The following is a 12,037-nucleotide window of genomic DNA, read 5'->3' on the forward strand; positions in this document are numbered from 1 at the left end:
AGTGCTCAGGCAAGGGTCAGCCCGCAGCCTTCCTGGCAACACCCAGGGGAACCAGGCCACTCGCGTCTCTCGCCTTCATTTTCGACACGAGCGCCTGCGGAGGGCCACCACCCCCTCCGATTGTCAAGAGACCTCCGCACCGGCCTCTGACTTACTCTCAGAATGGACGGAAAGAGCCGGGTAAGCCTTTGAAAAGATTCGACCACGTGCCGAAAACTTTAGACTTCCGTGAGCTCTCCGGCTTGCACCGAGACCCGAAGTCGACGTGCTTAGCACCACGGGACCCCTTTCGCCTGCAGGTCCCGAGCCGCCTTTTATTTTTGTTACGAGTATCGTGTTCCCCAAACCTGGGTGACGAGCACCGCAGGGCGGCAGAGCCATCGCGCTTGTCCGGGTGGCAGAGGAGGACCAGACTATTCACAAATAGCGGCCCAACGACTCCCAGAGCCGGTCGTGCGGCAGGCGAGGTCTGCTCTCATCACAAGAGGCTTTAGGGAGTGCTCAGGCAACGGTCAGCCCGCAGCCTTCTTGGCAACACCCAAGGGAACCAGGCCACTCGCGTCTCTCGCCTTCATTTTGGACACGAGCGCCTGTGGAGGGACGGCCGGAGTCAACGTGGGGTTTGCCCGCCCTCCAATAGTGTCAAAAGACCGCCGCACAAGTCTCTGACTGACTCTTAGAACAGACAGAAAGAGTTTGTCAAATCTGTCAAAAAATTGACAAAGTGTCAAAAATTCGACTTCCAAGAGCTCTCCGGCATGCACTCATACCTGTCATTAAAGTGCTATGCCCGTGGAACCGTTTTTCGGATGCCTTTCAGAACGGTCCCGCGCCGCCATTTTGTTCTAAAAATCGTGTTCCCATATATCTCCGGGTACCCCGCCAACCTCACTGCGGAAAAACTACAAGTGGCACTGAATGGGTCTGAATTCCAAATTTGACTGCATCGGTCTGGAACTCGGTCCGGTCAAAACCGTTTGGATTTTTCTCGGTCCGGACTTCCGCGACAGACAAAGTTAAAGTTTTCGGGCTGCAGGCACAAAACGACAGCTGGCCATTTGCCGGGCTCAATTCACCCAATTCCTCCGGCACTTCGGAGCACATGTTCGGTGTAAGTTTGCGAATCTTTCCCGATGCTGCAGCATTTTCCTCCGCTGACACTTAGAATATTTTTCACACTTTGCTGAAAATTTTTCTAAGTGTTTTTTTCCAAGTTTTCCTGGTTACTGATTTCTTCTTTTTAAACATTTTTCTAAGTTTTTCTGGTTACTGATTTCTTCTTTTTAAACATTTTTCGCAGTTTGTCTGGTTACTGATTTCTTCTTTTTAAACATTTTTCGCCGTTTTTCTGGTTACTGATTTCTTCTTTTTAAACATTTTTCGCCGTTTTTCTGGTTACTGATTTCTTCTTTTTAAACATTTTTCTAAGTTTTTCTGGTTACTCATTTCTTCTTTTTAAACATTTTTCTAAGTTTTTCTGGTTACTGATTTCTTCTTTTTAAACATTTTTCTAAGTTTTTCTGGTTACTCATTTCTTCTTTTTAAACATTTTTCTAAGTTTTTCTGGTTACTCACTTCTTCTTTTTAAACATTTTTCTAAGTTTTTCTGGTTACTGATTTCTTCTTTTTAAACATTTTTCGCCGTTTTTCTGGTTACTGATTTCTTCTTTTTAAACATTTTTCTAAGTTTTTCTGGTTACTCATTTCTTCTTTTTAAACATTTTTCGCCGTTTTTCTGGTTACTGATTTCTTCTTTTTAAACATTTTTCTAAGTTTTTCTGGTTACTGATTTCTTCTTTTTAAACATTTTTCTAAGTTTTCCTGGTTACTCATTTCTTCTTTTTAAACATTTTTCTAAGTTTTCCTGGTTACTCATTTCTTCTTTTTAAACATTTTTCTAAGTTTTCCTGGTTACTGATTTCTTCTTTTTAAACATTTTTCGCAGTTTTTCTGGTTACTGATTTCTTCTTTTTAAACATTTTTCTAAGTTTTTCTGGTTACTGATTTCTTCTTTTTAAACATTTTTCTAAGTTTTTCTGGTTACTCACTTCTTCTTTTTAAACATTTTTCTAAGTTTTTCTGGTTACTCACTTCTTCTTTTGAAACATTTTTCTAAGTTTTTCTGGTTACTGATTTCTTCTTTTTAAACATTTTTCTAAGTTTTTCTGGTTACTGATTTCTTCTTTTTAAACATTTTTCGCAGTTTGTCTGGTTACTGATTTCTTCTTTTTAAACATTTTTCGCCGTTTTTCTGGTTACTGATTTCTTCTTTTTAAACATTTTTCTAAGTTTTTCTGGTTACTCACTTCTTCTTTTTAAACATTTTTCTAAGTTTTTCTGGTTACTGATTTCTTCTTTTTAAACATTTTTCGCAGTTTTTCTGGTTACTGATTTCTTCTTTTTAAACATTTTTCTAAGTTTTCCTGGTTACTGATTTCTTCTTTTTAAACATTTTTCGCAGTTTTTCTGGTTACTGATTTCTTCTTTTTAAACATTTTTCTAAGTTTTTCTGGTTACTCACTTCTTCTTTTTAAACATTTTTCTAAGTTTTCCTGGTTACTGATTTCTTCTTTTTAAACATTTTTCGCAGTTTGTCTGGTTACTGATTTCTTCTTTTTAAACATTTTTCGCAGTTTTTCTGGTTACTGATTTCTTCTTTTTAAACATTTTTCTAAGTTTTTCTGGTTACTCACTTCTTCTTTTATAACATTTTTCTAAGTTTTCCTGGTTACTGATTTCTTCTTTTTAAACATTTTTCTAAGTTTTCCTGGTTACTGATTTCTTCTTTTTAAACATTTTTCTAAGTTTTCCTGGTTACTGATTTCTTCTTTTTAAACATTTTTCTAAGTTTTTCTGGTTACTCATTTCTTCTTTTTAAACATTTTTCGCAGTTTTTCTGGTTACTGATTTCTTCTTTTTAAACATTTTCCTAAGTTTTCCTGGTTACTGATTTCTTCTTTTTAAACATTTTTCTAAGTTTTCCTGGTTACTCATTTCTTCTTTTTGATCATTTTTCTAAGTTTTCCTGGTTACTGATTTCTTCGTTTTGAACATTTTTCTAAGTTTTCCTGGTTACTCACTTCTTCTTTTCAAACATTTTTCATCGTTTTTCTGTTTACTCATTTAGCACTTTCAGGCACTTTCCGATCATTTCCTCGTTCCCGATTTCACCCTTTAAAACGCTTTCGGGCATTTCCCTAAGTTTTGCGGTTCACTCGTTTGGGACTCACTGACACCTTCTCTAGCTTCCCTGCTCACTTTTTCGTACTGTTGAGAAAATTCGAACCCTTTCCTTAACTATGCCGGTTACTGACTTCACCGCTTCAGACCCTTGTCCCCGTAATGAAAGATACCATTTCCCACCGTGGGAAATGCACGAAAATCGGACTGAACACGGGGGAGGCTCCCCCCTCGAAGGCGAGACCGTCGGCAGAACCGCCGGGTCAAACCCGGCTGAGCTACCCGGCTTACAAGTCTCAAAGTCGGTATGAGCAGTCACGTCCACCCCCATTCCCTTTTGGACCACTTCCCACGGTTCCAAATGCATGAAAATCGGCCTGTACACGGGGGAGGCACCCGCCTCGAAGACGAGACCGTCGGCAGAACCGCCGGGTCAAACCCGGCTGAGCTACCCGGCTCGGAAGCGCCAAAGTCGGGTTGAGCAGTCACATTCACTCCCATCCCCTTTTGGGCAACTTCCCACGGTTGGAAATGCATGGAAATCGGACTGAACACGGGGGAGGCTCCCCCCTCGAAGGCGAGACCGTCGGCAGAACCGCCGGATCAAACCCGGCTGAGCTACCCGGCTTACAAGTCTCAAAGTCGGTATGAGCAGACACGTCCACCCCCATTCCCTTTTGGACCACTTCCCACGGTTCGAAATGCATGAAAATCGGCCTGTATACGGGGGAGGCACCCGCCTCGAAGACGAGACCGTCGGCAGAACCGCCGGGTCAAACCCGGCTGAGCTACCCGGCTCGGAAGCGCCAAAGTCGGGTTGAGCAGTCACATTCACTCCCATCCCCTTTTGGGCAACTTCCCACGGTTGGAAATGCATGGAAATCGGACTGAACACGGGGGAGGCTCCCCCCTCGAAGGCGAGACCGTCGGCAGAACCGCCGGATCAAACCCGGCTGAGCTACCCGGCTTACAAGTCTCAAAGTCGGTATGAGCAGACACGTCCACCCCCATTCCCTTTTGGACCACTTCCCACGGTTCGAAATGCATGAAAATCGGCCTGTATACGGGGGAGGCACCCGCCTCGAAGACGAGACCGTCGGCAGAACCGCCGGGTCAAACCCGGCCGGGCTACCCGGGTTAGAAGCCCTAGAGTCGGGTTGAGCAGTCACAATCACTCCCATCCCCTTTTGAACCTGTTCCCACCGTTGGAAATGCACGAAAATCGGCCTGTACACGGGGAGGCTCCCCCCTCGAAGGCGAGACCGTCGGCAGAACCGCCGGGTCAAACCCGGCTGAGCTACCCGGCTTACAAGTCTCGAAGTCGGGTTGAGCAGTCACATTCACTCCCATCGACTTTTGGGCAACTTCCCACCGTTGCAAATGCATGAAAATCGGCCTGTACACGGGGGAGGCACCCGCCTCGAAGTCGAGACCGTCGGCAGAACCGCCGGGTCCAACCCGGCTGAGCTACCGGCTTACAAGTCTCAAAGCCGGGTTGGGCAGTCACGTTCACCCCCATTCCCTTTTGGATCACTTCCCACGGTTCGAAATGCACGAAAACCGGCCTGTACACGGGGGAGGGTCCGCCCTCGAAGGCGAGACCGTCGGCAGAACCGCCGGGTCAAACCTGGCTGAGCTACCCGGCTTACAAGTCTCAAAGTCGGGTTGAGCAGTCACGTTCACTCCCATCGACTTTTAGACCACTTCCCACGGTTCGAAATGCACGAAAATCGGCCTGTACACGGGGGAGGCACCCGCCTCGAAGACGAGACCGTCGGCAGAACCGCCGGGTCAAACCCGGCCGAGCTACCCGGCTTAAAAGTCTCAAAGTCGGTATGAGCAGTCACATTCACCCCCATTCCCTTTTGGACCACTTCCCACGGTTGGAAATGCATGAAAATCGGCCTGGACACGGGGGAGGCTCCCCCCTCGATGACGAGACCGTCGGCAGAACCGCCGGAACAAACCCGGCTGAGCTACCCGGCTTACAAGTCTCAAAGTCGGTATGAGCAGACACGTCCACCCCCATTCCCTTTTGGACCACTTCCCACCGTTGGAAATGCACGAAAATCGGCCTGTACACGGGGGAGGCACCGGCCTCGAAGACGAGACCGTCGGCAGAACCGCCGGGTCAAACCCGGCTGAGCTACCCGGCTTACAAGTCTCAAAGTCGGGTTGAGCAGTCACATTCACTCCCATCGACTTTTGGGCAACTTCCCACGGTTCGAAATGCACAAGATTCGGCCTGAACACGGGGGACGCTCCCCCCTCGAAGGCGAGACCGTCGGCAGACCCGCCGGGTCAAACCCGGCTGAGCTACCCGGCTCGGAAGCGCCAAAGTCGGTATGAGCAGTCACGTTCACTCCCATCCCCTTTTGGACCGCTTCCCACGGTACGAAATGCATGAAAATCGGCCTGTACACGGGGGAGGCACCCGCCTCGAAGACGAGACCGTCGGCAGAACCGCCGGGTCAAACCCGGCTGAGCTACCCGGCTTACAAGTCTCAAAGTCGGGTTGAGCAGTCACATTCACTCCCATCGACTTTTGGGCAACTTCCCACGGTTCGAAATGCACAAAATTCGGCCTGAACACGGGGGACGCTCCCCCCTCGAAGGCGAGACCGTCGGCAGAACCGCCGGGTCAAACCCGGCTGAGCTACCCGGCTTAAAAGTCTCAAAGTCGGTATGAGCAGTCACATTCACCCCCATTCCCTTTTGGACCACTTCCCACGGTTGGAAATGCATGAAAATCGGCCTGGACACGGGGGAGGCTCCCCCCTCGATGACGAGACCGTCGGCAGAACCGCCGGAACAAACCCGGCTGAGCTACCCGGCTTACAAGTCTCAAAGTCGGTATGAGCAGACACGTCCACCCCCATTCCCTTTTGGACCACTTCCCACCGTTGGAAATGCACGAAAATCGGCCTGTACACGGGGGAGGCACCGGCCTCGAAGACGAGACCGTCGGCAGAACCGCCGGATCAAACCCGGCCGAGCTACCCGGGTTAGAAGCCTCAGAGTCGGGTTGAGCAGTCACGTCCACCCCCATTCCCTTTTGGACCACTTCCCACGGTTCGAAATGCACGAAAATCGGCCTGTACACGGGGGAGGGAGCCGCCTCGAAGACGAGACCGTCGGCAGAACCGCCGTTCAAACCCGGCTGAGCTACCAGGCTCGGAAGCGCCAAAGTCGGGTTGAGCAGTCACATTCACTCCCATCCCCTTTTGGGCAACTTCCCACCGTTGCAAATGCATGAAAATCGGCCTGTACACGGGGGAGGGAGCCGCCTCGAAGACGAGACCGTCGGCAGAACCGCCGGATCAAACCCGGCTGAGCTACCAGGCTCGGAAGCGCCAAAGTCGGTATGAGCAGTCACATTCACTCCCATCCCCTTTTGGGCCACTTCCCACGGTTCGAAATGCACGAAAATCGGACTGAACACGGGGGAGGCTCCCCCCTCCAAAACGAGACCATCGGCAGAATCGACGGGTCAAACCCGGCCGAGCTACCCGGGTTAGAAGCCTCAAAGTCGGGTTGAGCAGTCACGTCCACCCCCATCCCCTTTTGGACCACTTCCCACGGTTCGAAATGCACGAAAATCGGCCTGTACACGGGGGAGGCACCCGCCTCGAAGACGAGACCGTCGGCAGACCCGCCGGATCAAACCCGGCCGAGCTACACGGCTTACAAGTCTCAATGTCGGTATGAGCAGTCACGTCCACCCCTATTCCCTTTTGGACCACTTCCCACGGTACGAAATGCATGAAAATCGGCCTGTACACGGGGGAGGCACCCGCCTCGAAGACGAGACCGTCGGCAGAACCGCCGGGTCAAACCCGGCTGAGCTACCCGGCTCGGAAGCGCCAAAGTCGGGTTGAGCAGTCACATTCACTCCCATCGACTTTTGGGCAACTTCCCACGGTTCGAAATGCACAAAATTCGGCCTGAACACGGGGGACGCTCCCCCCTCGAAGGCGAGACCGTCGGCAGAACCGCCGGGTCAAACCCGGCTGAGCTACCCGGGTCGGAAGCGCCAAGGTCGGTATGAGCAGTCACATTCACTCCCATCCCCTTTTGGACCGCTTCCCACGGTTTGAAATGCACGAAAATCGGCCTGTACACGGGGGAGGCTCCGCCCTCGAAGGCGAGACCGACGGCAGAACCGCCGGGTCAAACCCGGCCGGGCTACCCGGGTTAGAAGCCTCAGAGTCGGGTTGAGCAGTCACATTCACCCCCATCCCCTTTTGAACCTCTTCCCACCGTTGGAAATGCACGAAAATCGGCCTGTACACGGGGGAGGCGCCCCTCTCGAAGGCGAGACCGACGGCAGAACCGCCGGGTCAAACCCGGCCGAGCTACCCGGGTTAGAAGCCTCAGAGTCGGGTTGAGCAGTCACATTCACCCCCATCCCCTTATGAACCTCTTCCCACCGTTGGAAATGCACGAAAATCGGCCTGTACACGGGGGAGGCCCCCCTCTCGAAGACGAGACCGTCGGCAGACCCGCCGGATCAAACCCGGCCGAGCTACACGGCTTACAAGTCTCGATGTCGGTATGAGCAGTCACGTCCACCCCCATTCCCTTTTGGACCACTTCCCACGGTACGAAATGCATGAAAATCGGCCTGTACACGGGGGAGGCACCCGCCTCGAAGACGAGACCGTCGGCAGAACCGCCGGGTCAAACCCGGCTGAGCTACCCGGCTCGGAAGCGCCAAAGTCGGGTTGAGCAGTCACATTCACTCCCATCCCCTTTTGGGCCACTTCCCACGGTTCGAAATGCATGAAAATCGGCCTGTACACGGGGGACGCTCCCCCCTCGAAGGCGAGGCCGTCGGCAGAACCGCCGGGTCAAACCCGGCTGAGCTACCCGGGTTAGATGCCTCAAAGTCGGGTTGAGCAGTCACATTCACCCCCATCCCCTTTCGGCCCCCTTCCCACGGTTGGAAATGCATGAAAATCGGCCTGTACACGGTGGGCGCTCCCCCCTCGAAGGTGAGACCTTCGGCAGAACCGCCGGGTCAAATCCTGCCGAGCTACCCGCGTTAGAGGTCTCAATGTCGGCTTCAGCAGTCACATTCAATCCCATTCCCGTTTGGACCTCTTCCCGCCGATGGAAATGCACAAAATTCGGCCTGAACACGCGGGACGCTCCCCCCTCGAAGGCGAGACCGTCGCCAGAACCGCCGGGTCAAATCCGGCTGAGCTACCCGCGTTACAGGTCTCAAAGTCGGGTTGAGCAGTCACGTTCACCCCCATCCCCTTTCGGACCCCTTCCCACGGTTGGAAATGCATGAAAATCGGCCTGTACACGGTGGGCGCTCCCCCCTCGAAGGTGAGACCTTCGGCAGAACCGCCGGGTCAAATCCGGCCGAGCTACCCGCGTTAGAGGTCTCAATGTCGGCTTCAGCAGTCACATTCAATCCCATTCCCGTTTGGACCTCTTCCCGCCGATGGAAATGCACAAAATTCGGCCTGAACACGCGGGAGGCTCCCCCCTCGAAGGTGAGACCTTCGGCAGAACCGCCGGGTCAAATCCGGCCGAGCTACCCGCGTTAGAGGTCTCAATGTCGGCTTCAGCAGTCACATTCAATCCCATTCCCGTTTGGACCTCTTCCCGCCGATGGAAATGCACAAAATTCGGCCTGAACACGCGGGACGCTCCCCCCTCGAAGCGAGACCGTCGCCAGAACCGCCGGGTCAAATCCGGCCGAGCTACCCGCGTTAGAGGTCTCAATGTCGGCTTCAGCAGTCACATTCAATCCCATTCCCTTTTGGAACACTTCCCGCCGTTAACAATGCACGATATTCGGCCTGAACACGCGGGACGCTCCCCCCTCGAAGGTGAGACCTTCGGCAGAACCGCCGGGTCAAATCCTGCCGAGCTACCCGCGTTAGAGGTCTCAATGTCGGCTTCAGCAGTCACATTCAATCCCATTCCCGTTTGGACCTCTTCCCGCCGATGGAAATGCACAAAATTCGGCCTGAACACGCGGGGCGCTCCCCCCTCGAAGGCGAGACCGTCGCCAGAACCGCCGGGTCAAATCCGGCTGAGCTACCCGCGTTACAGGTCTCAAAGTCGGCTTCAGCAGTCACATTCAATCCCATTCCCTTTTGGAACACTTCCCGCCGTTAACAATGCACGATATTCGGACTGAACACGGGGGCCGGTCCGCCCTCGAAGTCAACACCGTCCGCAGAACCGCCGGGGCAAATCCGGCTGAGCTACCCCGCCCCCGAACACTCAAAGTCCCTCTGAAGCCTTGCATTCGCCTCCTTGGAAAATTGACGTCAAACATTACCAAAATCGGGGGCACGAGCACTAAAGCTAAGTCTCACCCTTTCCCTATCCCTAACCAGGAACCGAACGCCCACCCTCAGCCTCACACCAACGCCGGTGCCACTCCAGACAGACACACCCTTCAAAACCACACCCATCCGGCCATGCAACTCAAAAAGGGTCCAAATTCAGAAACACCCCCTTCAAAAGGCACTCCATCCTCGGCCACACCACCGGGACATGCTCCCCTCGGCGATAATTAAGCCCCCACCACTATTTGAAGCCAACCGCAGCCGCAACTCGAACGGAGAAATCAGTAACCAATTCAAAAATGCGCTTGGTTACTGATTTCTACTGAGCCGAAAAAATTCTAAGTGTCGGTGGTTACTGATTTATACCAACCCGAAAATATTCTAAGTGTCGGTGGTTACTGATTTATACCAACCCGAAAAAATTCTAAGTGTCAGTGGTTACTGATTTATACCAACTCGAAAAAATTCTAAGTGTCAGTGGTTACTGATTTATACCAACTCGAAAATATTCTAAGTGTCGGTGGTTACTGATTTATACCAACCCGAAAATATTCTAAGTGTCAGTGGTTACTGATTTATACCAAGTCGAAAATATTCTAAGTGTCAGTGGTTACTGATTTATACCAACTCGAAAAAATTCTAAGTGTCAGTGGTTACTGATTTATACCAACTCGAAAATATTCTAAGTGTCGGTGGTTACTGATTTATACCAACCCGAAAATATTCTAAGTGTCAGTGGTTACTGATTTATACCAACTCGAAAAAATTCTAAGTGTCAGTGGTTACTGATTTATACCAACTCGAAAATATTCTAAGTGTCGGTGGTTACTGATTTATACCAACCCGAAAATATTCTAAGTGTCAGTGGTTACTGATTTGTACCGACCCGAAAAAATTCTAAGTGTCAGTGGTTACTGATTTATACCAACCCGAAAATATTCTAAGTGTCGGTGGTTACTGATTTATACCAACCCGAAAATATTCTAAGTGTCAGTGGTTACTGATTTATACCAACTCGAAAAAATTCTAAGTGTCAGTGGTTACTGATTTATACCAACTCGAAAATATTCTAAGTGTCAGTGGTTACTGATTTGTACCAACCCGAAAATATTCTAAGTGTCGGTGGTTACTGATTTATACCAACCCGAAAATATTCTAAGTGTCAGTGGTTACTGATTTATACCAACTCGAAAAAATTCTAAGTGTCAGTGGTTACTGATTTATACCAACTCGAAAATATTCTAAGTGTCAGTGGTTACTGATTTGTACCGACCCGAAAAAAATTCTAAGTGTCGCTGGTAACTCAGTAACTGACCTCCTAGAAAAGTGAAGAGGAGGTGAGAAGGAAAAAAAAAAAAAAAGTCCCCTGCCGCTTGCCGTGCACCCATGGCCAGTGGGTGGACACGACCCACACCCGCCACACCGGTCTGACGGCATCACGTCACTGCTCCTGGCCAGGGAGCAGCACGGATGACCGCCAGGCGCCGGCATGCCGAGGTGGTGCGGCAAGAAGAGCGTAGGAGGAACACCGACCGACCAACTCCCCCTGCCCACCACACCCGGGCACACCGGTCTGACGGCATCGCGTGACTGCTCCTGGCCAGGGGAGCAGCACGGATGACCGCCAGGCGCCGGCATGCCGAGGTGGTGGGGCAAGAAGAGCGTAGGAGGAACACCGACCGACCAACTCCCCCTGCCCACCACACCCGGGCACACCGGTCTGACGGCATCGCGTGACTGCTCCTGGCCAGGGAGCAGCACGGACAACCGCCAGGCGCCGGCATGCCGAGGTGGTGGGGCAAGAAGAGCGTAGGAGGAACACCGACCGACCAACTCACCGACCTCTCCACCCCCCCCACGCACACGCAGAGCCGCCGCCCTCGACTCAGCACGTCCCGCTTCGACCGTGGCCTGACTGCCGTTGCCGCCACCCCCGGGCAGGCGCACGCACGAACACCCCCGGGGAGAGGTGGTGCGCCTGTGGGCGTGAAACGGTCGGCAGGGCGTCGGGTTCGATGCGGGGCCCGGGCAAAAGCCGAGGTAACGGACGGGTGCGTACGAACGTGCGTGGGAGTGAATTCTCGTGCACCGGTTACCGACAAAAGGTTGGCTCGAGGGATGACTTTCAATAGATCGCAGCGAGGTAGCTGCTCTGCTACTTACGAAACCCTGAGCCAGAATCAGGTCGTCTACGAATTATTTAGCACCAGGTTCCCCATGAACATGAAGTGCAAGTAAGGAGAGAGGCGGCACCCATACGGCCGCACTCCAGACCAGAATCGAATGGCGATACACACCGACCGGAGTCGGCTATCCTAGGCCAACCAGTGATCCACGGCGCTAGGGTATCGTTACATTTAGGCAGGATTCTGACTTAGAGGCGTTCAGTCATAATCCCACAGATGGTAGCTTCGCACCATTGGCTCCTCAGCCAAGCACATACACCAAATGTCTGAATCTGCGGTTCCTCTCGTACTGAGCAGGATTACTATTGCAACAACACAACATCAGTAGGGTAAAACTAACCTGTCTCACGACGGTCTAAA

This window comes from Chiloscyllium punctatum, unplaced genomic scaffold, assembly GCF_047496795.1.
Source record: "Chiloscyllium punctatum isolate Juve2018m unplaced genomic scaffold, sChiPun1.3 scaffold_1633, whole genome shotgun sequence".
Classification (NCBI taxonomy): domain Eukaryota; kingdom Metazoa; phylum Chordata; class Chondrichthyes; order Orectolobiformes; family Hemiscylliidae; genus Chiloscyllium; species Chiloscyllium punctatum.